The 22766-nt window shown below is 42.3% G+C and overlaps 1 protein-coding gene and 1 long non-coding RNA gene across 6 annotated transcripts in view; one reads left to right on the top strand and one right to left on the bottom strand.

Annotated features, from left to right (window-relative positions):
- TSHZ2 (teashirt zinc finger homeobox 2) overlaps nucleotides 1–22766 on the bottom strand; it is a 204157-nt gene that overhangs the window by 19961 nt on the left and 161430 nt on the right. The window lies entirely within an intron of this gene.
- LOC107323099 (uncharacterized) lies at nucleotides 1156–13742 on the top strand. Its single transcript, XR_014935837.1, has 3 exons — nucleotides 1156–2684; nucleotides 5232–5323; nucleotides 6467–13742. It is a non-coding gene; the product is annotated as an uncharacterized LOC107323099 (long non-coding RNA).

Genomic DNA, 22766 nt, shown 5'->3' on the forward strand with positions numbered 1-22766 from the left:
CTTGTGGGAGCCATTTCTCATCATCCATCATGGAACATTCTGCCTCCCTGTAGCCCGCTCCATTTCAGCTCTTCAGATGGGCTGGCTCCAGACCTGGGGAAAAAAGGAGAGGGGGAGACGGCCCCAGCTTCCTCAGTGCCACCGACAGCTTTTCCTTCAAAGATTCTCTCCTGTTCTCAGACTCGGGAAGAGGTCGTGGGGATGAGGGATCCGAGGGTGGAGCGGCACCTCTTTCCCATTCACCAAGGTTTGATTCTCTTTATGAGCATGATCCGCCAATCCGTAATCAAGGGTTAATTTCACAGCTCACTGCTTCATCTAGCATAATATCCATTCAGACTAATTAAATCTGTCTAATAATGTGAGTGTCTTTGTCTTTGTTCTTTCCATTCTTTGTTTTACACCCTTCACATCTCATCTCCAGAACTACACGCCATCACACTCTGCTTGACAAGCAGAATCCATCCCTAAAATTAAAACATTCCTGACCTATCTGCGATGACAAGGCAAGCAAGCTTCACAGCGCTGCGGCCCATGAAGGGAGCTGACACATTTGTTTTTAATTTCAAAAGAGTAGAAAGTGAAGATCTGACCCTGTCAATCAGGCCCTGTGACAAGTTTAATCATTGCTGCCCCACAAAAATCACGGCTAAATAGGAATGCAAATAATGTATCACAGGGCTCTTATAAATGCTAATCAAGGAGAAGTAATCAACTGACAATTTCACTGATCTCCTTTCTGAAGAAGTCAGTCAACGCACTGTCTCTGGACCACAAAGAGAAGAAAAGACAAAAGGCATAGATGCCGTTTCCCAAAAAAAACCTATCCTTTTTCAGGGCTTTCTTTTTCTTTTCTTACAGAGAAAAACAGAGAATTCACTCTTTTTGATCCTCTACCGAACTTTAAAGCAAAGCTGTTTCTCAGGAACTCGAACAGTTATATGTCAAGTGTACTTTATTAACAGTACCCTCCCAACCCAGAGACAGCACTTGGAAACTTCTGCTAAAATAAAAATCTTCATTTGTCTTTGTCATTCATCCATCTTCAAAATTCTTTCCCATCTTAACAGCTTCTGTCCTCTGTGGGCAATATATTTAGTGATAGATGAAGTTTTACAAGTGGAAAGCTAATAGTTGAGCTCACATTTATTTTTTTTTTTTTCTAGCTGCTCCTCTGTCTGCTCAAAGATAGGGGAAAAAAATCCTACTTGGAATTTATTTCAGCATAAAGGCTCTCTTCAGTAGCAGGACTTTCTAACTGACTATCCTTTTATGACCTTTTAATGTGGTAAAGAACAGACACTACAGGCGCGATGCCAGCCTCTCGCACATGAATTCTGCATGGCCAGAAGTCAGGGCTGAACCCACGTATGGAATGGAGAAGGACCCAGGACAGACAGATGCACAAGATTCGTAATGCTATTTACTGTTACAGTTTGACTGTGGTTTGCTATGGTAAGCTGTGGTTCACTGTGGTAGGTCCTGATGGAGCCCATCAAGTGTTAGAGTCACTGTATTGGCACAAAACAAAAGGATATGGTTTGGCCAATGAAACTCACTGTGGGGAGATGTAAGCAGTATAAAGACTGCTGCAAGAGGTAAAGTTCAAAGAATCTAGTTGTTTGAAGATATTTATTTATTCACTTATTTATTTATTATTAAACTACTTCCCTACACTGAGCCAATAGATAAAATAACTTGAGAAGAGCATCAGCAAAGAGACAGCTACCAGCAGGGCATTGTAAATAGAAGTCTTCCACAACAAAACCTGCAGCTTTACAGCCCACGACAGTCAGCCACAGCATGAATATAGCAGTGAGAGCAGCTATGTCAAAACATGGGTTCCATCTGCAGGGCTGAGCTGCAGAGCCCAGGGGCTGGCATTTGAGCCGTTAGCTTTGCTTTGCTGTGTATGGAGAGCACTGCTATCTGTGATCAGAGATATCACCAAACCCACATCATACCAGCCACTATATCACCCTGATTTACAACTGAGTGAAGAAAGATGGGGACACATTCTTTGGTTACTCCCACGTTTGCAACTGCAAGAAGCTTTGGGGCAGGCACTGCAGCTTCTGTGCCTCTTCTGCGACCACTGTGATCCAGGCTCTGTCACACAGAGCTCACTGCTAGACAGGGATGTTCCCAGCCGCTAACTCTCCATAAAGGATGTATGTGGAAGGTGGGAGTAGAAAACAGAAAAAGAAATTGAAAAGCACTTTGCAGTTGTCATGTCACTTAGCAACAACCTTTTCTACTTCACATCAACACTGGTGCAGTAGAGAGACTGCACAAAGCACCCGTACTGAAATCTGGGGTAAGCAGTGAGTGTAGGAGGGCAGCAAGGAGCTCCAACGTGAGCTGGCCACAGAGAGCTCTTACTTAGCATTTAAGAGGTGCTTTACTTAGCACTCCTTGGGCAAGTTTTTCTCTTGAGGAGTCTACAGGCTCTAGTGATGTCTAGTGTTTAGATGTAGCAGAAATGCTGCCATGGCTTACACCACTGATTGAGCACCTGGTGGGAAGGCAGGGCCAGCCCAGGGGAGCTCAGCTGTATGCAATGTACCTGAGTGACCAGAAGGGCTGGAGCTGGGATCCACCCCTTCGCAGCCCTTATTTGAGGGTTGGCAGTGGAGGTGAGGGGATCTCAGTGGAGATCCCTGCATACTTGAGGCCTTCCAAAGGTAAGCAAATGTTTTTCCTTTGTTTCTGTATTCCAGTGGCTGGAATTAAGAAAAATCTAACGCAGAGAGAAACCCGTGGAGGCACCCTGCAAGTTCTAAGGGAGATAATGTCAGGTTCCTCTCTACTTAATTATATCACTGGTCATTATTTGTTTGGCTTCAAAGAGTTAAGATTAAATTATTAGCTGCTCCCATCCTATTGAATGCCAGCTGACTGGCTGAAGGGCTGATTGTCAAGAAAACATGAGGAAACTCATTCTGTGTGATTAAGGAATTCACAGAGCTGCTACTCTTTTACTTGGGAAAACAATGAAATTGCAGGAGCAGATTTGAATATTTGCTGGGTTTCTGGTTGTTCTTTGAATATGAAACTCTTGCAAACTCTACAAAATATTATATAAATAGAGCATCGCTTTGTGCCGAATTAATAACATGCATTATGTAGCAGCCATGCAGTGATGCTCATTGTACAGTTCTAATAATCCTAACAGGAAGAAAAAATCAGAATCCATCGCTTTGTGGCTGATTTCCTCTCCTTGCAATTGCCCAAAGGAAAAAAAAGTGACTCTTGCACACAGTGAAGCTGGGCATTGCCAGGTGACCAAAGCATGTTGTAGCACCAGGAGCTCCTGAGAGCTCCTGCTGTGTGTCCAAAGAGTGCTGTGTGGCTGAAAGCAACCATGGTGTTATTCCCATATTCCTCACTTTAGGGTTGGAGAGTGACAGCTTTTTTTTAAGCAGCCTATTAGATATCTCTACACACGCACGTGCTATACCTTAATTTGAACCAAGCATTCAGCACTTGCGAGTACATAAGAATATAACTGGTGCTAAGCATGTGTTCAGACTAAACTGCTAATCAAGTCTGCTTCTGTCCTGCCCCAGATTACATGTGCACACAGATACTTGAACTCTGAAGGAACCTTGCCAGATAGAGGAGGGCTTTATTTCTTACAGCTGGGTTTCATTTCTGCAGCTGCCAAGAAGCGAAGGAAAGTAATGCTGGTGACCTGGCCAGAGTCTGTGCCCTATGTGCAAAGTTCTTGGGAAGGAGGGACTCTGCCAGGGTGGAGGGGATCATAGAGAGTCATGAGCTGCCAAGGTAGTGATACAAATCTAGCCCTGGTGCTCAGGCACAGCTCTGCTGCAGCATCAAAGACAAGCTCTGGCAGTGCTCTCACTGAAAGCTCTTTTGGGTGTGAAGCAAAATTGGGAACCAACACACAGCATGTGCTTGCACTGTGTCATTTCATACCACCATCAAAATCAAGGCAGGCCAACAAATGGCACTCGGCTTTGAAACAACCTGTTGTTGCTGTCATTGCTCATATTAGGTAGGTTCAGGTCTGCTTGGTGCCACACAGACACTCATGGGAGCACTAGCAGCTCACCTGGGGCATTTGAACTCTAGGAGATGATCACCAAGCTAAGGGTGCTGCTGCTTCTTTGTCTTCCTTTGGCAGCCTGTGTGTGACCCTGCAGAGCTTATCTACTCTGTTATCAACTTCTGGCTATAGAAGTGATGGTGAGTGCAGAAACCGTCTTTGTTTCCAGCCCAAACCATAAACTTGCCTGAGCGGGGAAATGAGGACTGGCACAGCTCACTGCAGTGCTGGGAGTGCAGCACTAGGTATTAATTGACACACATCATCTGGCCTGGAAAAGGAAATCCTGCACTAAAAATCCGAGTGCAGTTAGCAGCGTATCTCAAGCAAATGAATGCTATTATCCTACATGGAGAATACATTAATACAGATGACCGCTGACATAGTGTAATAATATATTTACTCCAAGTAGGCATGTTTTGACACAGCACAAGCTGTGTACAGATGCCTGGAGAACCGAGAGTTTTTGTATTTTTATGGACAGACCTTAAAACTTAGTTTTGAAGAAACAGGTGGCATTGAAGGGAGGTCGTTCAGCCCATAAGATAGAAGACTTCCATTCAATTCTGACAACTTCAAGTAAAATTCAGAGGTGCTTTGCTCCTGTGTCTGGAGTAATTGAGCTATCATATCTGTGTCTGTCAGATGTCAGTCATTTAACGTGTGCCTCAGCTGTGTGTGATGAATTACACAACGAGCCAGCTCCATCATCTTGCAGTCTGTGTGTTCTAAGCTGTGTGCTCTGTACTGGAGCAGGCAGGGTCTCCTCAGTCAGTTTCTGGTGTGGAAAAGGCAAAGTCTTGGGTATGGTCAAAAAGCACAACTTTCCATTTTTGCAGTGTAGGGAGTTGAGCTGTTTATCCTTTAACTTCTTATTCTAAACTCAATGGACGGAAAATAATATTTAAAAAAAAAAATTAAATCTCTCCTATATTGCCCTGTGGGGAAACTCATTTACTGTACAAATCCATTGCTAGAACAAAAGCTTGATAATGCCCAAGTGAGAGTCTAATCAACAAATGTTACATAATAAAATGAGAGGAAAAAAAATAATGTGGGGGGGGGGGGAAGCAAACAAACAAGGTGAAAAATGATCTCTGTGCTTGGTAAAACCAGCCTTGCTTCTTACTGGTTTCCTCTAATAGTCAATTTTATGTTGCAGTTTTATCTTCCAAGACTAGAGTCACTTCTCACAGAAGCCTGGAAGCCTGTCTGGTGCCATTCAGTATCTGGTGCACCCTGAAGCACAATGCAGTGAGTGATGCTTGGGGGGGGGGGGGGGAGTTTTTGGGATCGAGGCTCTGTGTGTAGCAGGTTTCCTTCTCCCAAAATCTCAGGTTAAGGGACCAATCTAATCCTTGTAGTTCTAAATCACAGATAGCTCAGAACGCAAGCATGCCATAAACCAACGTTCCTTTATCAAAACAACACACCAAAAGCAACCTTGTTCTCCTTTTTGCTTTTACTTTAAGCTGATTAGAAAGTTCTGTAGTTGATTAAGTTCTGCAGAAATTGGGCTTGTGATGAATCATTAAACAAAGACATTTTTTGTACAGCAATAAAGCCTCAAATGACTAATTAAGGGCACAATGCCAAAACAAGTGTCTTTGTTTAAAACGCAGTGGACAAGACAGGCTTGGGAAAGTTGATGTCTTAAGTAGACGCCACAACATGTTTTTAATTATGTTCAGGAAGAAGAACAAGAATGGGAATTGCCAACTGTTGGGAAAGATAATTTTTTTTTCTTTCTTTTTTTTTTTTTTTTTTAGAAGAAAGATTAGAATAAAAAAAACAACAAACAGAGCATTATTGATTTAACACAAATGCCATTTGTTGGGCCTTTTGTAATTTCCTTATTAGTGTCATCATTCTGGAGTTCATATGCTCCCTTCTGTTATAGCATTTGGCACACATTCAGCTCCCAGCAATATGATACAGTAAACATTCAGCGACTGCTCATATTAAAATGTTTTATTTGTTGTAACTGTACCAATGATCAGGCAGTGCAAGTCCTAAATTAACCCAACTGTTCCACGAGCTAATTGGGGAGGGAGGAGCTGGTGACCATTCCTGCAAACACATACACACACACACACACACACACACACACGTGCACACACTGAGTGCAGAGCAGTGCTCTTGGTTGGAAACAAAACAAGAAGTTCATGCAGCATCGACTCTCCACAGCTCCCTGTCAGTGCACACAGGCTGCTCAGACATAAGCTCGAATCAGTGCCTGCCCGCTCTGACAGACTTTGTTGCATCACTCCAGTTGGGGAGACCCCAAATATTTTTTACAGACTCTATTCAATAAGGGCTCTCTGTGTGGGTTTTATTCAAGAGGTTATTTCAAATGTGTTCCGAATTCATCAAACACACTAATCTTATGTTTTTTAGATATGGAAAATGATTTTGGACTCCACTCAAAAGGAGCTTGGAAAGAATTTTGGAGGATGGACAAACAACACCGCCCAAAAGTCTGCTTTCTGCCAGGAAGAAATAAAGGAAGAAGTCACCACAGTGGCAATGAGCATGAAGGGATGTACTTATAGCAAGGCTGACACAAGGATCCCTTAAGACTCCACAGGTAACTGTGGGATTGCTGCTGCCTCCTCTCTTTCTGTGTGTCCAGTTGTTGCCAGAATAGACACAAACAAGGCATGGTTCTCTGTAACCCAAAGCGAGCCATTTATTGAATGTCTTTTTTCCACATTGAGTGATATTGGATATACTGTGAACTTCTTTGTTTCTTAGGAGTCTTGTTCCAGCCCTGATCTTTATGCAATCCTCTCAGTGCCCTCAGCAGGAGATGTTGTGGATCAAGGGTAGTGTGTGACCCTGATGCTGTAGCACAAGTCCCAGGATCATAATTAAACATGTAGTTTGGTCCTTTCTACAGAACACACCTTGATAAACCTTGATACCTCCAGAGTAGATGTGTGACCTTATGGGCCTCTTCATCCCTCGTTTGTCCCTCTAGAAATGGCACACGTGTAAGCATGTAATCAGCCTGCAATTATGTGGCCAACATGTTGGAATAGAGGCTGTTCCTCATCCTCTCTATGAGCAGATTTACATATTAACAATTGCTATTAGCACCTATTAGCCTTAATGGCACAAACTCGTGAAAGTCTTATAAGTGAATAAGTAGGAGTGCAGACCTCTCAATTGTCTCTTTGGTACTCAGACAGTATGAGGACTGTCAGAATAAAAACAAGGAAGTTATTTGTACTGAGCATCCCATTGCTTTTTACACCTGTGGATGTACGATAAAGGAAAGGCTTTTTCTTTCTTTTTTTTTCTCTTCCTCTCCCCCCTTTTTTTTTTTAAAAAAAAAAAAAAAAGGATTTATTTTAACATTAAAGCCAGAGGCGCTGCTGGTGAAGGAGCGCAGGAGAGGCTGGGCAGTGACATTTCTGTCCCATGAGTTGTGGGGGAATGCAGTGGGTGATGCAGCTCAGGACAGGAGCCAAATGCTGGATCTGCTACCAGATCTCTCCCTGAGGCCTGGGCCTGCCCTGGGTATCTGTTCCATGCTCAGGGCACTGAGTAAACACTACAACTAATCAGATGCAGCAAGTTGTCAGGTCTATATGGATGCTATAAAACTTATAAGGATCCCCTCAGGCAATAATAATAGCTGTCTGTGTAAATTCTGTACGTAGCAAAGTAGAATAGATCCTAATGGGCTTCAGTAAAAACAAAGAAAACATGCATTACATTTATAGCGAGGAGAGTGTGTACAAGCAAGATGAAGTTTAATCTGCTGTCTCGTATTTCTGTGTACCTCTGTAAAAGCTGGAAGCTCCTCAAACAGCCCTGGAGGTGCTGGGCTCTTCCAACAGTGGGCTGCCAGGGCTAAGCCTGGCCACAGGAGCAACAAGTGATGTAAAAATAAGTAGCATTAGAAAGGTTTATTTTTTTCTGAGCACCTGTGATATGGGACTACGTTAATTGCAGCAGCAGTGCTCTTTGCATTACATGTGACATCAAATTTGGTACCTGATGCTTATATAAGGAATGGAAGAGTTCCAAAAGCCCTCAGCAGGCTTTAGAATGGCAGCTGCTCCAAGCAGTGAGGAGGTGGGTTGGGTCAGAAGCAAATCCAACGGAGCACAAGGCTGAGCCCAGAGCCACAAGGAGAGGCACCTGCTGGGTGCTGCATCCCCTTGCTCTGAGCTCACTCTCCTTCAACAGCCAGATGTCATTTGTGGTACATCTGTTCAATGAGGTTATGTGATGTTGAGCCATCAAATGCTTCTTTTAAGATGACTGATATTGGATTTATTCACTCTGTACAGACCTTACATAGGGTCAAAGAGGGCTGAGTGATGTTTGACATCACAGGTGCCATAGGGATGACCCATGGCACTGAATGTGTCTGCCTGCCATCAGGAAAATTTTACAGCAGCTATTCCTGTGCTTCTGAGCAAGTCCTCACTGTTTCCATTGGTTCTAAAGGCAGGAAGATCCACTCCTGCATCCCCCCCCCTCCACCTTGTGCTCCCTGTTGTGGTTACTCAGCTGTACTGCTTTGCTGTGGCCTTACATGAACTGCAGCAAATGAACCACCAGCTCCTGTCCTCCTCCCTGTTTCATTACAGAAAGCCATTTGCCTTTTTAAATTGAAGCCTGAGAAATAATTGTGCAAGTGTGTTAGGAGCCTGATGTCACCTGAGGTATTTACTGTGGCTGCTTCCTTTGAGGGCAGAAATGACCTGCTGGAAGGCAAAACCATATGAGGGAACCTGCAGCTGACAGAGGGGTGTTTTTCCCCCATGGGAAAAGAGTCATTAACTTTGAGTAAGTCCTCCTTAATCTCCTGAGCCATGCAAACAAACAGATAGAAAAAACAATTGAATGTTTTCCCTCTGCCTTTCAAAAGCACAAACAGAGCCGTGTGTGCCAGATGGATGCTGTCAGAGTGAACATGTGCTTGGAGAAGGTGGATGGCCGGGCAGCATTGCTGGTAGGGAATGGGGAGGGAGCTCTGAAGTCTTGGGGCACTTTGAGGAGTTCCATAACACATTGCTATGGCAATATATATATATTTCTCTTTGGATTCCTTTACATTTCACTGTGCACATGGTTGAGGCCCTTCCGAGGAATGCTGCGTGGCACAGAGTTGGAGGGGATGTAAACATGCAGGACTTAGGAACAATTCTGCAAGCACATGCAAAGTCAGTGGCAGCACTGAGTTCTCACCTAATGCCATGTAGATGCAAATTGGCATTCATAATTTAAACAAGTCCTTTTTCTGCACCCCGGCAACACGAGCCGGATGCAAAAGGAAATCGGAAGACTTTCTCCGGATACGGAGAGGATCAAGCAGAATCTCATTAAGGACCACTTCAAAGATCAGTTCTTCATTTCCATACAAACAAGTTTAAATTATCTTGTGCGAATCTGCTGTTAGCTGTTCCACTGTTCCATTATGCATGATTCTTGACTGCTTGTATCATGAAAATCTGCACAGTGCTCCATTAGTGATTTTCAGTGTTATGCTAAAGCTTGCAAGTGGTCATGTTATTAGGTTAAAGTACTACATTTTGCATATTTATTCTGTCTTGCCACATTTATTACTTCTGATAGTGGCCTGGCAGAATTCCTCATGCATCTGACCACCTACTTTTCCTGACTTGTGTGACTGCAAGCACAAACATAGCAGATAGCTGAGTGCAAACAGCCAGACAGACACATGATGGACTCTCTGCTCACACTTCCACTGGGGTTTTGGTCTGCTTCAGAAAGAAACATATACAATCCCTATCTATCTATCTATCTATCTATCTATCTATCTATCTATCTATCTATCTATCTATCTATCTATCTATCTATCTATCTCATCCTTATATTTATAAGAGAAAATGATAAAATAATAAAAAATATAAAAATAATTCTTTATACACATTGGTTATTCTTTGAAGTCTTGGGGTCACTGTTGGGATGCAGAGCTGGAACGTGTAAAAACATGGAACTGGGAAGCCCCAAGTTTTGCTGCAGCCATCACTGCTGCTTTAGATGCCCAAAAACATGGATGAGCTGAAGTGGTGATCAGATGCAGCTGTGGAATGGAGGGCCACAAAATGCAGCCGGATGCCATGAAAACGCTGCAGGAAACCTGCACTGGATAATGATGTGCTGGGGTTGTTTGAAGTTCATCTGGACAAACAGCACTTCTCCATTCTCATCTGGGTGGATGCAGATGATGCAGGACAGCGCAGAAATAACAGGAATAATATGCGGTGTCTGAACAGACACTTCTGAAAGGCTTATTATGTTGAGATGTGTCTGAACCAAAATACTTTTTCCAAACAGTTTTGAAGATGTGGAGTGATTGACATTTGAAACCAAATCATGAGCCACGTTTTGAAAGAAATTGTTTCTTTTTTTCATGAAGGGCCAAGCAGAATCCCTGAATATCAGCCTACCCATCCATCTATTGCCTCTGTATGGGGCTATTCAAATCCATATCCAAAATTTTAGGCTTCATCTGATCTCTGATAATAGATTGTCAGCTGTGATGCTTTATCCCCATAAATTGTAGGCTGACACACGTTCTTTCTCAGGTAGTTCATTCATCTTAAAGCATTTTGTGCTTCTAATTTGTCATTTTTCTCCCCGCATCCCCACTGACCACAAATTACAGATGGTATCTCATCATGGGGCACCATAACAACAATAAAAGCCTCAACAAAATAGTCAGGATCTGATTCTGAGTGGAACTGAATGCCTTCAATTTTCCCAGGTGCATCTGGGAGCAGAGAAGTGCCGACGGTGCCCAGGAGCACCTCAGCTGGTGCCCAGGGATCCCTGCTTTACACATAGGCATCAATAAAAGCACAACCCACCATTCAGTGCTATCAGCTGTGCTGGGGCTGTTTGAAGCACAGAGATGGCATCGATTCCAAAAGAACTTGCTATGAAAGTATGAAACTACAGATAAGAAAACAACGCATCTGTGTACATGGAAACAATGGAATAACATACACAGCAGAAAAGGATGAGGTCTCAGCAAAGTCCCAGCTAACCATTCCCGGGCTGAATCAGCTATTTTCTGGTTTCTCCTTTCCAGTGTCTACTAGGCTGTAATATTAAGGACAAATATTCATTTTCTGTACCTGTGTTGTTCCTCCCCCCCACCTTCCAGTCAGGTTTTGTGATCGCCCTACTGCGGTTAAAGCCGGGGTTAATAAAAATGATCCAAGTTGAAGATATTGCCATTTTGCAAGGCTGACTGGGTGTGGATAACAAAATTAAGAATCAGCCTTATTGTGAATTGGCACGGAAAGAAAAGAGATCTGAACTGTTCACACGCCTTCCTACACTTTGCTCCAGAACATTACAGAATTCTGTTCCTGGAAAGATAAAAAAATCACTGGCAGGTTTCGGTACCTGCGTCTGCAGTTAGCGCACAATTACCATCCTCCTATGGGCAGATGCAATTAATTAGCTACATCTACAATTACAGCAGCTGTGTGTGTACAGACACAATAGGAGAGAAGCAGCTCCTTCACGCACAGTCTTCCAGTTTCCACATGTCTGCAGACACCTGTCCCTTCAGTCTCACCTTTTGTGTCATACTAATGTGCAGGAGCTGCAATATTAAAGTAAAAACCACCTACGTTACATTTTTAAGGCATCAGGAGACTTTTCTTTCATCTCCCACCAGATTCTTAACATTAAACAAGAGTACAAAGGCTACTGGAAGATCTTTTCCTTGCACAACGGCTGCGGTGAGGACGGGGGCTGCCTGAAAGGCCACCACTGAGCCCCAGCCCCCCCAGAAGCCCACGCTCCAAGGAGTTAAAGCCGCCACCTCCCTGCACTGCACCGAAGAAAACAGATGTGATTTTCTTTACAAAAGAGCATTTCATTTAGGGAAAGAAAGAAAAAGGAAAGGCAGAGTTAACATAGCCATTATTCTCCATCTCAGGGAAAGCAAATCCTATTTTGCCTGTCATTACAGTAGGTAGAAAAATCCTTTCATCCAGTCATTAGTTGTAAACATTCCCGCGCCGCCTGGGACCAGGCCTCTGTTTCCCATCCCGTGCCGAAGCCATTTTCTAATACTAATGTTTTATACACACATCTCAGATACAATGCGAACTCCCCCAACCCCAAAGGCAACGGGGCATTCGTTTATACTAAATCAGAAGTGTCACCCTTGGCAACCTGCAGCACTGAAACATTTATTCGGCTTCACATTGCTGGCACTTAGAATTATTTCTTTCATGCCTGATAGCCGAATTACAATATGGCAGGTTTCCCCGGAGCCACTGGATCATTAGTGCCAGCTCACAACATACTTTCAACTGATATGGCATTTCATGTACAGCTGCCAATCAAGGGATGGGGAATGCAAATGAGGGTGGGCCCATTGGTGTTCAATTACTGTACAGTGAGCTCGTACGGCCCCGCTAATGACTGGCAGCCGTTTTGCTGAGTGGAAGAAGAGCAGAGAACAGAGGGAGGAATTCCCTCCGGGGAGCCGGGTGCGAGTGCAAGAAGTTTTTACATTTGATTTCCATATTTATTCATTTTTCCCCCCTCTGTGTGTTTCTAAACACGAGGCCGAAAAAATACTTAGCACAGCTTGTTTTACAAATACACAGCCTTGTCAGTTCAGTCTATTGCCAAGGCCACATCAGCAGAAGATTAGGCTTTTTTTCCCCACGTTCCCTTCAAAATATATGCCTCTCTTCAGAGCGGCCCAAGATGCCTCAGCCTTGAGGGAGTTTTAAGCTGTATGGAATCAGTCATCATTGCACATTTGTGTGATTTTTGCTGTCCTTTTCTCACACAAGAAATACGGTGCCACTGCCCACAACACATCCTCCACCACTCGTGGGCTCTGGCTGCCACGGACCCCCACTCTGTGCCCACATCTGCAAGGGCTGGCCCACGAGAAAGATGAAAAACAACAGCAATGCTATGAAGAATAATGGCAGTGCTATGAAATCAGAACTGCTGAACACATTTATACATCACTGTAGGCATTACAGCAGCCTGCGGACCAGTGGTGGTGGGTTCTGGGCGTGCATCACACCAGGCAAACTGAATCAAAGCACTGACAAAGCATAGAAGAAGGTTTTATCCCACCCCCACTCCCTCCACATCCAAGTCTGAGGAACAGAAGATGATACTCAGCAGTCTGGAATGGGATTTGCTTTGTATTTTGGCATCGGTCACGCCAAAATCTTGAAGTGAAACTGATGGTACGTGGGAACAAAAAGAACCTGTGCAGGCAGCGCTTGGGTGACATGTGCAAAATAAACATGCTCTGCCCCCCCAGGCTTCCTGTTCTTAGAGAAGAAGCTCTGCCTGGTCCCTGCAGGAGATGGATTTTTCTCTGATTCTGATATTTCAGGCAATACAAGTATGTTCCTGGTCTGCCAACAGCGAGGCTGGGATTGCACACAGAGGTGACCAAGCCATGGGACTGGATATTTTGTTATGCTACATTACTGGAAATGAAGAACTCCCTATAAATGTCAACAACACCGATTCCGTACCTGTTAAAATATAATTAAAAAATGAAGTAGTTCTTCTGTCTGCATAGTAGCTGCTTTTTAATGTTAATCACTGAGTCACATTTAAAATCCTTTAAAAACAGGAAATGATGTGAATGACTAAATGTCTTTGTTGTTCTTCGGTTATTAAAGCACAGCAGAAGCCAATTAGACTTGTTTTTCTTAATGCTAGGTAATAAAGTGGAATGCTCCTAATTTCTGGAAGCAGACTGCAGTCCTCCTGCTAGATGGCATGATGTAGAAATACCCCAGAAGTCACTGGGATAGGAAGCCTGATCCTGCATTAATGAAACTTGTTTGCATGACTGATATCAATGTACAGAGGCCAAATGACAAGTCTGAGGTGGAGGCTGGTAGGAAGCAGATTTCCTGCTTGCACGGAATGTCTGAGATACGCTCCTGCTTTGCTGGCACTCCTCCACTTAACTGTTAACAGTGCAGAATAAAGCACTGTATTGGACCTACCCTGCCTATTATTTCTACCACCAGTGCCAAACAGTGTGTACCAAGAGCTGCTGCTGTTTATAGAACTGCGGTGGAAGTACCTTGTCCCCTTACTGTGCATCTCAGGAGGACCTGGGAGTTGAAACTCAGGAAGAAAGAACCATTTTTCTACCTGGCACTTAGCCCTGAACTAATTTCCTTAGTTTCTACCTCCAAAGGTCGCTCTAGGGAGCAGCCAGTGGCAGGACTGGAATCGCAGCTGCTGTGACCTCACGTGTGCATTTCACAACACAGCACTATGATGTTGTCCACTCCAAACTGACATATCCTTCATGACTGATTTCTCAGCCTATTGAGAAGTAAATACATTTCCCTTAAGGAAGCAGGTGAGAGTATATTACTGTTGCTTCTGGTTTGTATAAGTTGACAGTCAATGCCTAAATCTTCACAGAATAATTCCAAAAGACAAACTTTGTCATACTTGACTGATAAGAGGAGAGGTACTCTACCAAATATACCTGTATGTGACATAACAACCTGACATAGGAAAAAAACAGGAAAAAAAAGACCCCAATGGTTTAATTATGTATGGAAATTCAGTTGTCTGGACACAGCTGAATGCCCAGCAGTTCCTGACAGCAGCTGCAGCCACTGCACATTCACCACATCCAAACGTATTCGACTGAGTGGAAGAGGGAGGTTGGTGCATGCTCCAGTAGCAGCCCTGAGGTCAGAATTCCATCCAAATGATGTGATGAAACCACAATGCAAACCTTACATAAGTCACACACAGGATCACGTGGTGACTGTTAGTGTCATCCTTTGGGTCTAAAACCAGCATTTCCAGGCATGCAGAAGAACGTGCTAGCAGCAGAAATAGATAGCAAGTCTATGTTGACTGAGGAGCAGTCCTTAGAGACTAAGATCTCAAGTTTACTTGAATTGGCCTTAACTTCACACTAAGTCTGTGATACTGAGGTATTTGATGCATAATTTCACAAAGCATACCAGATAATATTTTAAAATGCAGCTCCCGCACAGCGGTATCAATATTTGCTCAAGTTATCTTACAAAAAAACACTTCAACAACACTTCTCTGCACAATTTGTTACCACCACAGCAAGCCTTTAGCAGAACTGCAGAGTTAAATCTGGACACACAGTACTGTCCACTTCTATTGTGTGTCTCTAAGAAAAACTGATTGTTGGAAATATGTCTCCTGCATCTTGATGACATTTTAGCTGCAATTAGCAGTTTTCAGGTTAAGCCAAAGTAGAGCTCAGAGACCTCGAGTTAGCTGACTGGTCAGAGCACATAATAACATCAGCAGTCTGAGGTTCAGATCTCACTCTGCCTAAATCAGAGGATCACACTGAGTGCATCTCTCCCAGATAGAGCTACTTGACCACTTACACTTCTGAAACGACCCATGATTTTTTTCCCCCCAGTATTATTTTTGGTGATGTTGGTTTCATACTGAGGGAAATAAAACACACATGTAAAAACTCGAAGTTTTTCCATGAACTGGAACTACTGTTTTCTGGGGAGACCTGAAGTTAATTACCCTTGCACATCCTTAACACGAGGACAGTGAGAACAGCAGTTCACAGTTCAAGGCTGAGCAGCAGCTGAGGCGCTCACTTGACTTTCCCAAAGCACAGCACCAAGATTCAGAAATGTAAATGTAATAAATACCACACTCCCAAGCTTATAAGCTTGCACTCTTGACTTTACACTCCCACTTGAAAAGGCTGACTATGAAAGTCTCTGAGGCATGCTGGCCCTTTGGAATTGGCAAGCAGTTACATCATCCACCTATGGCTATGTTCTCCTGGCATCCTGCCTGCTTCTCATTTACTGTGAAGCACACATGGTTAGACAGGACTATCCAGGGGCCAACTTTGCCCACATACATCAGAAACCGGATCCCCCAACTTAACCAGTGTTAGTGATATCACACGAGTGGCTCATGTCTGGCACTGCATCACCACTGCACTTCCAATCACTCCACTTGTTATTTGCCACAAGGAACATGGAAACGACAATGGCAGACACAAAGCAGAAATGCATCAGGATTCATTCTTTAGGTGTAGACGTCACTCACTTGCAAATGATTTCCATGAGAGTACAAATGAGTGGAGTCAGGCTGCAGAACATTCATAACTTGGGAATGACACTTCTCAATGGAGGTATAGGAGATAAATCAGGTGACACTAAAATTTGGGGAATGAACCTTAAATATTTTCTAACCGAGAGGGATGTGAGGGATTTCACGTTTTCTGAGCAACAAAAACAGGAGAATTTAAGTGGAAACTTTACTCAGAAAAATACTTCTGAATGTCAGAGATTTCTTCACACAGTGATTTGGCTTTTCCTGTCCTCGAGAGCAAGGTGCAGAAAAAAAATAACTAAACTATTTCCTTTAAGAACAGGCAGAAAAATTATTAAAATCCCACAGATAACTAAGATCAAAACTATCAAAAAAATACCCAAGATCCCAAAAGACAAAGACAACAGTCAGTCTGGAAAGAAGCCCTACAGGAACCAGAGCCCACATATGCTGAAATATCAATTTATGTTTGTAGGTCAGAAGTTGGTGTTTGCATTATTGTGAAATAAATGCGTCAGGAGAAATACATCACTCTCATATCACAGGGCTATTGGCGATGCAGTCAATACATCGATTAGTTCTACTGTTACTCCTTACCAGCAGATACAATTCATCGCACAACTGCAGACCCTAAACCTCAAAAAAACATTTTCCCCAGATACTCTCCCCCGCTCCCCCCCAGACTCTCCCTTTTTGTTACAAGGGCTGCTAAATCCAAATTTTAGCAATACACACATGCAGCAAATTTACAAACGTTGTGAAGCAGAGCTGCAAATACATGTCGCGTTAACAGATATGAAAGCTGCTAAATTAGTGCCTGAATCAATGGCCATTGTGTTGGTCATTTGGCTGAGGGTTTTTTTTACTGCCTTTGTGCTCGTTGTATACTGGATGCTGTGCAAACAAATCAGGTGTGCAAATGAGATTGTAGTCAGGAAGATTTGGGTTTTTCTCTGTTACTTTACTCTTTAATTTTTTTATGAGTCTCTTGTGTCTAGTTTTGTTTATAATGCCTGGTGGCAGATCCTATTTGTGACTTATCATTTTAAAGCAGTTTTTGTATTTCATCTCTGTTGAATTCCCTCTGGAGGATGCTACCATGGAGGCTAATGATGCCAACAAAGCCTACTGTAGTAGAGGAACTCAGCAAAAGAAGCAGATTATGTTACTGCACATTTCCAGGAACGTCAAATTCACCTCGGCTGCTGCAATACATGTCCCTCTTTTTGTCTGTTTTTTTTTTTTTCCCCAGAATGGGTGGAAATGATCCACAGTCACTCACACTGTACATCACGTCTTTCCCTGACACGAAGGATGATATAATCAGCAAGCAGACTTGGAGCAGGAAACTGAAACAGTGCTTTATGCACTCTCTCTGGCACACAATCCATTTTAAAATCTGTCTAACTGTCCGGCAGGCTGGCAGTGCTGATCAGGAGGCATTACACCCCAAAGTGTCAAATAACAGCTAACCACAGAACAACACCTCCCTGGGTTTTAATACTTCCATGTTAAGGGATATGAAAGATTCACTTCTAATACAACAAAAATTCTACCTTTAAGCACCAACCCAGAGACCAACAGCTGACTGTCATTTGGATCCAGTTAGTCGCAGGACAGAATTCCAGTGTGGCTCTTGTAGATTTGATCTTTGAGTAAATTGCAGTTGAAGCCACACTGCAATCTTATAACAAGGAGTACCAGCTGCTAGGAAGCCCTGTGGTCAGGGGAGTAAGTGTTCACCTACAACAAAGGAGATGCAGGGTCTACTCTTCATCCCATGCCTGATTTCTAGCTTGCCCCTGGCAAACCGTTCCATCTCTTGTGCTGCTGCCCACTCCATCAGCCTCACTATTCGGCCTGAAGGCTCATAAGGACCAGGACTGTTTTGTTTTGCAAGCTTTCTAGAAGGCTACTTTAATACAAATAGACTTGGCGTGGTTTGAGAATGTTTGCAAACTGCTTAGGATGTATGATTCAGAAATATTAAAGTGTGATTGAGAATTAGCAATGGGTTGGAGGTGACGACATAAAGAAACCTAGGGATACATAATAAATATGTAGCTGTTCTTTATTAGAAGCATTACATAGCTCCTTTTTCATGTCAGAACTGAGAAAAAAAAAAGAATAAAATCATTTCCCCTGAAGGACAGCCTACTGGAAAAGTGTCATTCGTTCTTGACCCAGCCTTTAAACTCAAGCTTACTGGCAAAATGGTAGAGGAGTTAGCATATCATCTTGGGGTGTGCAGCAGTGCAGAAGAATTTGACAGCCTCCTGGATGAGTTCTGTATTTACCAACTCTTCGATACTGACAGTGTTATGAAAGGGCCAGTAAACACAGCAGTGCTCTAGTTCTGGGGCACTGTTCTTGGCAAGAAGCAGGCACTGGGGCTGATTTTTTTGTTTAGTTCGACTCACGTCGATTCTTTCGTGCTCGCCTAACTCAAAGAGGCAGAGCCTGAAAGACTTTTGCAAGAACGTGAAAGACCAACTTATAATAGTGTCTAAAGAGCCATTCCTGCCAAAAATATGTATATTCAATGAGACCCTTTGCTGGTTAAGATGGAATAGCTTTATGCTGACTTACAGCAGTGGAATATCTGGACTATCAGCTTTACAACAGAAGGATGATAGTGCGATACCAATTAACTTGTGCCTTAAAGCAAGCAGATAGAGTTAAAACAAAGCATTCAAATCTTGGCTGAGCTTGATCTATCCAGGAATTCTGTTTGAAAGACAAACAAACAGCTCAATCTGAGTACGTACACACTGTTTTTTTACAGAAATATATAAACCTGAACAGCTATTGAACTCCTTGCAACACTTACCATCAAACAAAAAGAGGTACTATAGAAGACATGACGTACAGGTGAAACATTATGTATTATTAATAATGCTGATGTAATTATTCAATGAAATAAGTATTCTCATTCTCAAATCTTAATTATTATTTTTCTACAGGCTTAATTCGAATAGCTCTAACTATGCTTATGTACTCTGATAACTTAACAGTCTAGGCTTCCTGCTCAGCCAAAGGAGAAATGGTGGTTCTCAACAGAATTGCTCTTGGTATTCCATCCAAGGAATTGCTCTACAGTTTGCAGAGGGAGCTGGGCTGTAATTCAAGGGTATAGAATATGTTCCTACAGGATAGAAGCCATAGGTGCCTCCCATCTGGCACCCAAATCATTCCCCCCTTTTTTTTTAGCCCCAAAGCTCATCACATCTCAGCAGCACATCTCATCACATGACTAGGCAAAGACCCATTGGCCCAGATGCAGGGTGAATGTGTGTAAGCCTTAAGTTAATCAGACATTGCAAGTGTTCGCCAGACTGAGCTCTGTGTGTGAAAATGACTTTAAGATCTATCAGCATACAAGCGTTATTATTATTTCACTTATTATTGCAAACTAATTCATCTAATAACTCATGGCATAATAATTCAGGATCTAGTTAGTATAGACTGAGATCAAAAAACATCAAAAGCATATGGAGCATAACGTTTAATTGCTCTATGACTCCCTCTCTAGTCTTTCAACACCACAAACTGCCTATTAATAAGTGACCGAACACCAAAAGAGGGACAATATTAAAAGACCTTTCTAGCAGTTCAGACATCAAGATGATGGCGATCTTAAATTTGCCTCTAAATGAAACATTTCTGGTTCAGAATCTTCATAAATATGCAGATGTTTGTGGAGATGAATACAAGTTTGTTACGCTCCTGACACGCTATCAGTTTGTCAGCCTATCCTTTTGCACTTTGCAGCAGCAAATATGGCTTCATGTAGCAACAGAAGGACCATCTTTCATTTCAGCTGAAGGCCACATTCTGCACCTCAGTCAAATGTTTTAGACAAATGCTCTTCATAAAATAAGGCAAACGTGCCTTTTCTTTTTCTTTATAGGAGGTCAGTTGTTATTCTCTGTCAATGGATTATTATCAAAGATAAAACCTTAACATGCATTTTCTTTTTTACTTGTTTTTAGGGTCATATTACAATCCATTGAAGTTTTGTGAATCTGAAGAAAAAAAAAAAATCAGCGACAGGACTCACCATCTGTTGCATAATGAAAGAGACATGTGAATAATAGAACGTCAGTTGAAAGGGTTGCAAGTGATCAAATGTTGTTCAGCACCTCAATAATATTGCCTCGGAAAAAAAGGCTTGCTTTAGATATCGCAGCACCGCAAGATTTTGGTTGTTTGTTTGTTTTGTTGTTGATTCCACAGCTGGGAGTGGTATTTAGCATATTTATTTATTTATTTAATGGGTTTCTTGAAAGTGGCAATTCTTGAGGATAGTGGCAATGCTCACAGATACAGGCAGCTGCTCCCTTCGCTTTTGAAGTTCAGGGGCTGTGGAGAATGTACACATACAGCTCATTTTTATAGATGTGGGATTGAATTCTTAATTTAAGTCCAAACACGCCATACACACAACTCTACCTTCCTAGTGTTGTATTTCTTTGACATGAATAAAGACCTGTGATTTCATCCATCCAAACATTCCAAATTAAAGGGCAGATCTGAACAGATTCAAGGCCATAATGTTTTCTCCAGATGTTTTTTTTTTTCCTTCCCTTTTTTGGAAGAAAGAATACCAAGTGCTTTCATATTTGATAAGTCTATTGCCTAATAGGAAGCCACTGTAAGGGACCTACAAACTATGCTTTACAGTCTAACCCTTAAGGCTATGCCGTGTAGAAACATTTTCAGTGCTCTCTTAAAACAAGATCTGAGGCTAAAAGAGCCGTAACTATCATTTCTAAGATGTCAGAGGGTGCTGATGAAGAGCCAGACAACAAAGAATACTAATGCAAATTATACCATGGGCCACCAAAAAAGAAGTTATCCTTCTGTTTCTATTCTGGCTCACGCTTAATCTAGTCACCAATGTCTTTCCAAACTCCAGTTCTCCCACAAGCCATGCTATGCAATGCCTACATACTAACTTTACCACAGATGGAAATATAAAAGCTATAAATTATATCAGAAATTAATTAAAGAACAGGGATACCAAAATACAGTTGCAGTTACAGCAGAATTACTCACTGCTTTTATCCTTAATTTTTCCATTCCATGTTCCAAATGTTTCTATTCCCAGCCATCTTACAAGAGATACATCCTTCTGCAAAGAATTTGGTGCTAAGGACCTTCCTTCATGCAGCAGTCAAGTTCCATTTACACTCAACACATTTTTTTACTAATTTTCACTTTCCTTCTGTAGAAACCTTGATAAGAATAAAACCTCCTTGAATATTCAATCATTCAAATTAATGGGCATTTTCTGGGAATGTTGTTGTTTTTTCCCTCCCAGGAGTACTGGCAGATGAAAAGTTCACAGAAGTATTCTGGTGCAATTTGTAGATCAACTGCAAAGAGCTGCACGCCTTGCTTCATTTCTAATGGGCTACAAGTGAAATGCTACATTTTCATTTTCAGCTGACAATGAAAAACACCAAGTAATATTCTAAGGCCAAAAATTATTGCTGGAACTTATGAGCAAGTCATTTCCTAACAGCTTTGTTCCTTGAATACTGTCTTATCAAAAGTGCCCAGGATTTTATTGAAGTGAACTGTACTAATGAAAAAGAGCATTTGATGAACAGGCATGGCTGCAGACTCCATTGTCTCCCTTCTGTCCTATGGGTTTAATCAGTAAAACAACCAGAAGTACCCAGGTGACCACAGATGAAAATATCTAAATTTCTTTGGGATTATTTTCTCTCCCCCGCACACCGCCTTGTTTATTATTCTTATTATTTTTTAAACAATATTTCTTTAAATTAAATCTCCTAAATATGGATGTATGGATGCAGAAATACCAAGACTAGAGAAGTACAGGCCCAAATGTTCTCAACATTTCTTAAGAAATAACATTTTAATACCAAATTCTGATGCTCCATATGTTGGAAGTGGAGCTTACCAGTTATTACTGCTTTATTAGATTTAGCTTCCTCTTTGATCTCTCGTTACACTGTGCACTCAATATCCTTTTCTCCAATCCAGATGCTTGGAGTTTCACCCTATTCATGTACTTGTAGTCCTATTACTTGGAATTTCTGTACTTTTGATCTCACTGGTAGAGACAGAGACATAATTACAGTAACAGATCAGGCCGCCTGCCAGTATCAATGGTAAATAACACCGAATGACTCATAGTTTCACAGTCATAACGTGGTTTACACATTTCGGTATGCAGCTGCCCAACAGACTTGGCCAGAACATATAGACAAATGCCAAATATCTCAGGGCTTCTCTTTTTCAGAGCAGAGGATCTGTGAGATAATTAGCTCTGGCCCATCCTTTGGCAAAGAACAGAAGTAAAGACAGGAAAGGCTCTATTGAAAGATGAGATCCCTTTTTGTTCTTCATTTGTTTTTTGTTATTGTTATTTAAGAAAATAAAAGAAGAAAGTCATCAACTTGAGAACCAAACTGAGGCCCAACATAGAAGGGTGTGATTCCTCGCCATCAAGGAATGTACTTCCTCAAGCAGGTGCTGCCTGCAGCCTGACCATCAGAAGAGGGAGAACACCACTCCTCTGCCAACACAAGGTGCAAGACGCACTCCAAGTCCTGCAGGAAGCATCAGCTCCCTCTGC

The sequence above is a fragment of the Coturnix japonica genome, chromosome 19, assembly GCF_054131305.1.
Source record: "Coturnix japonica strain WE chromosome 19, WE-NBRP24, whole genome shotgun sequence".
Classification (NCBI taxonomy): domain Eukaryota; kingdom Metazoa; phylum Chordata; class Aves; order Galliformes; family Phasianidae; genus Coturnix; species Coturnix japonica.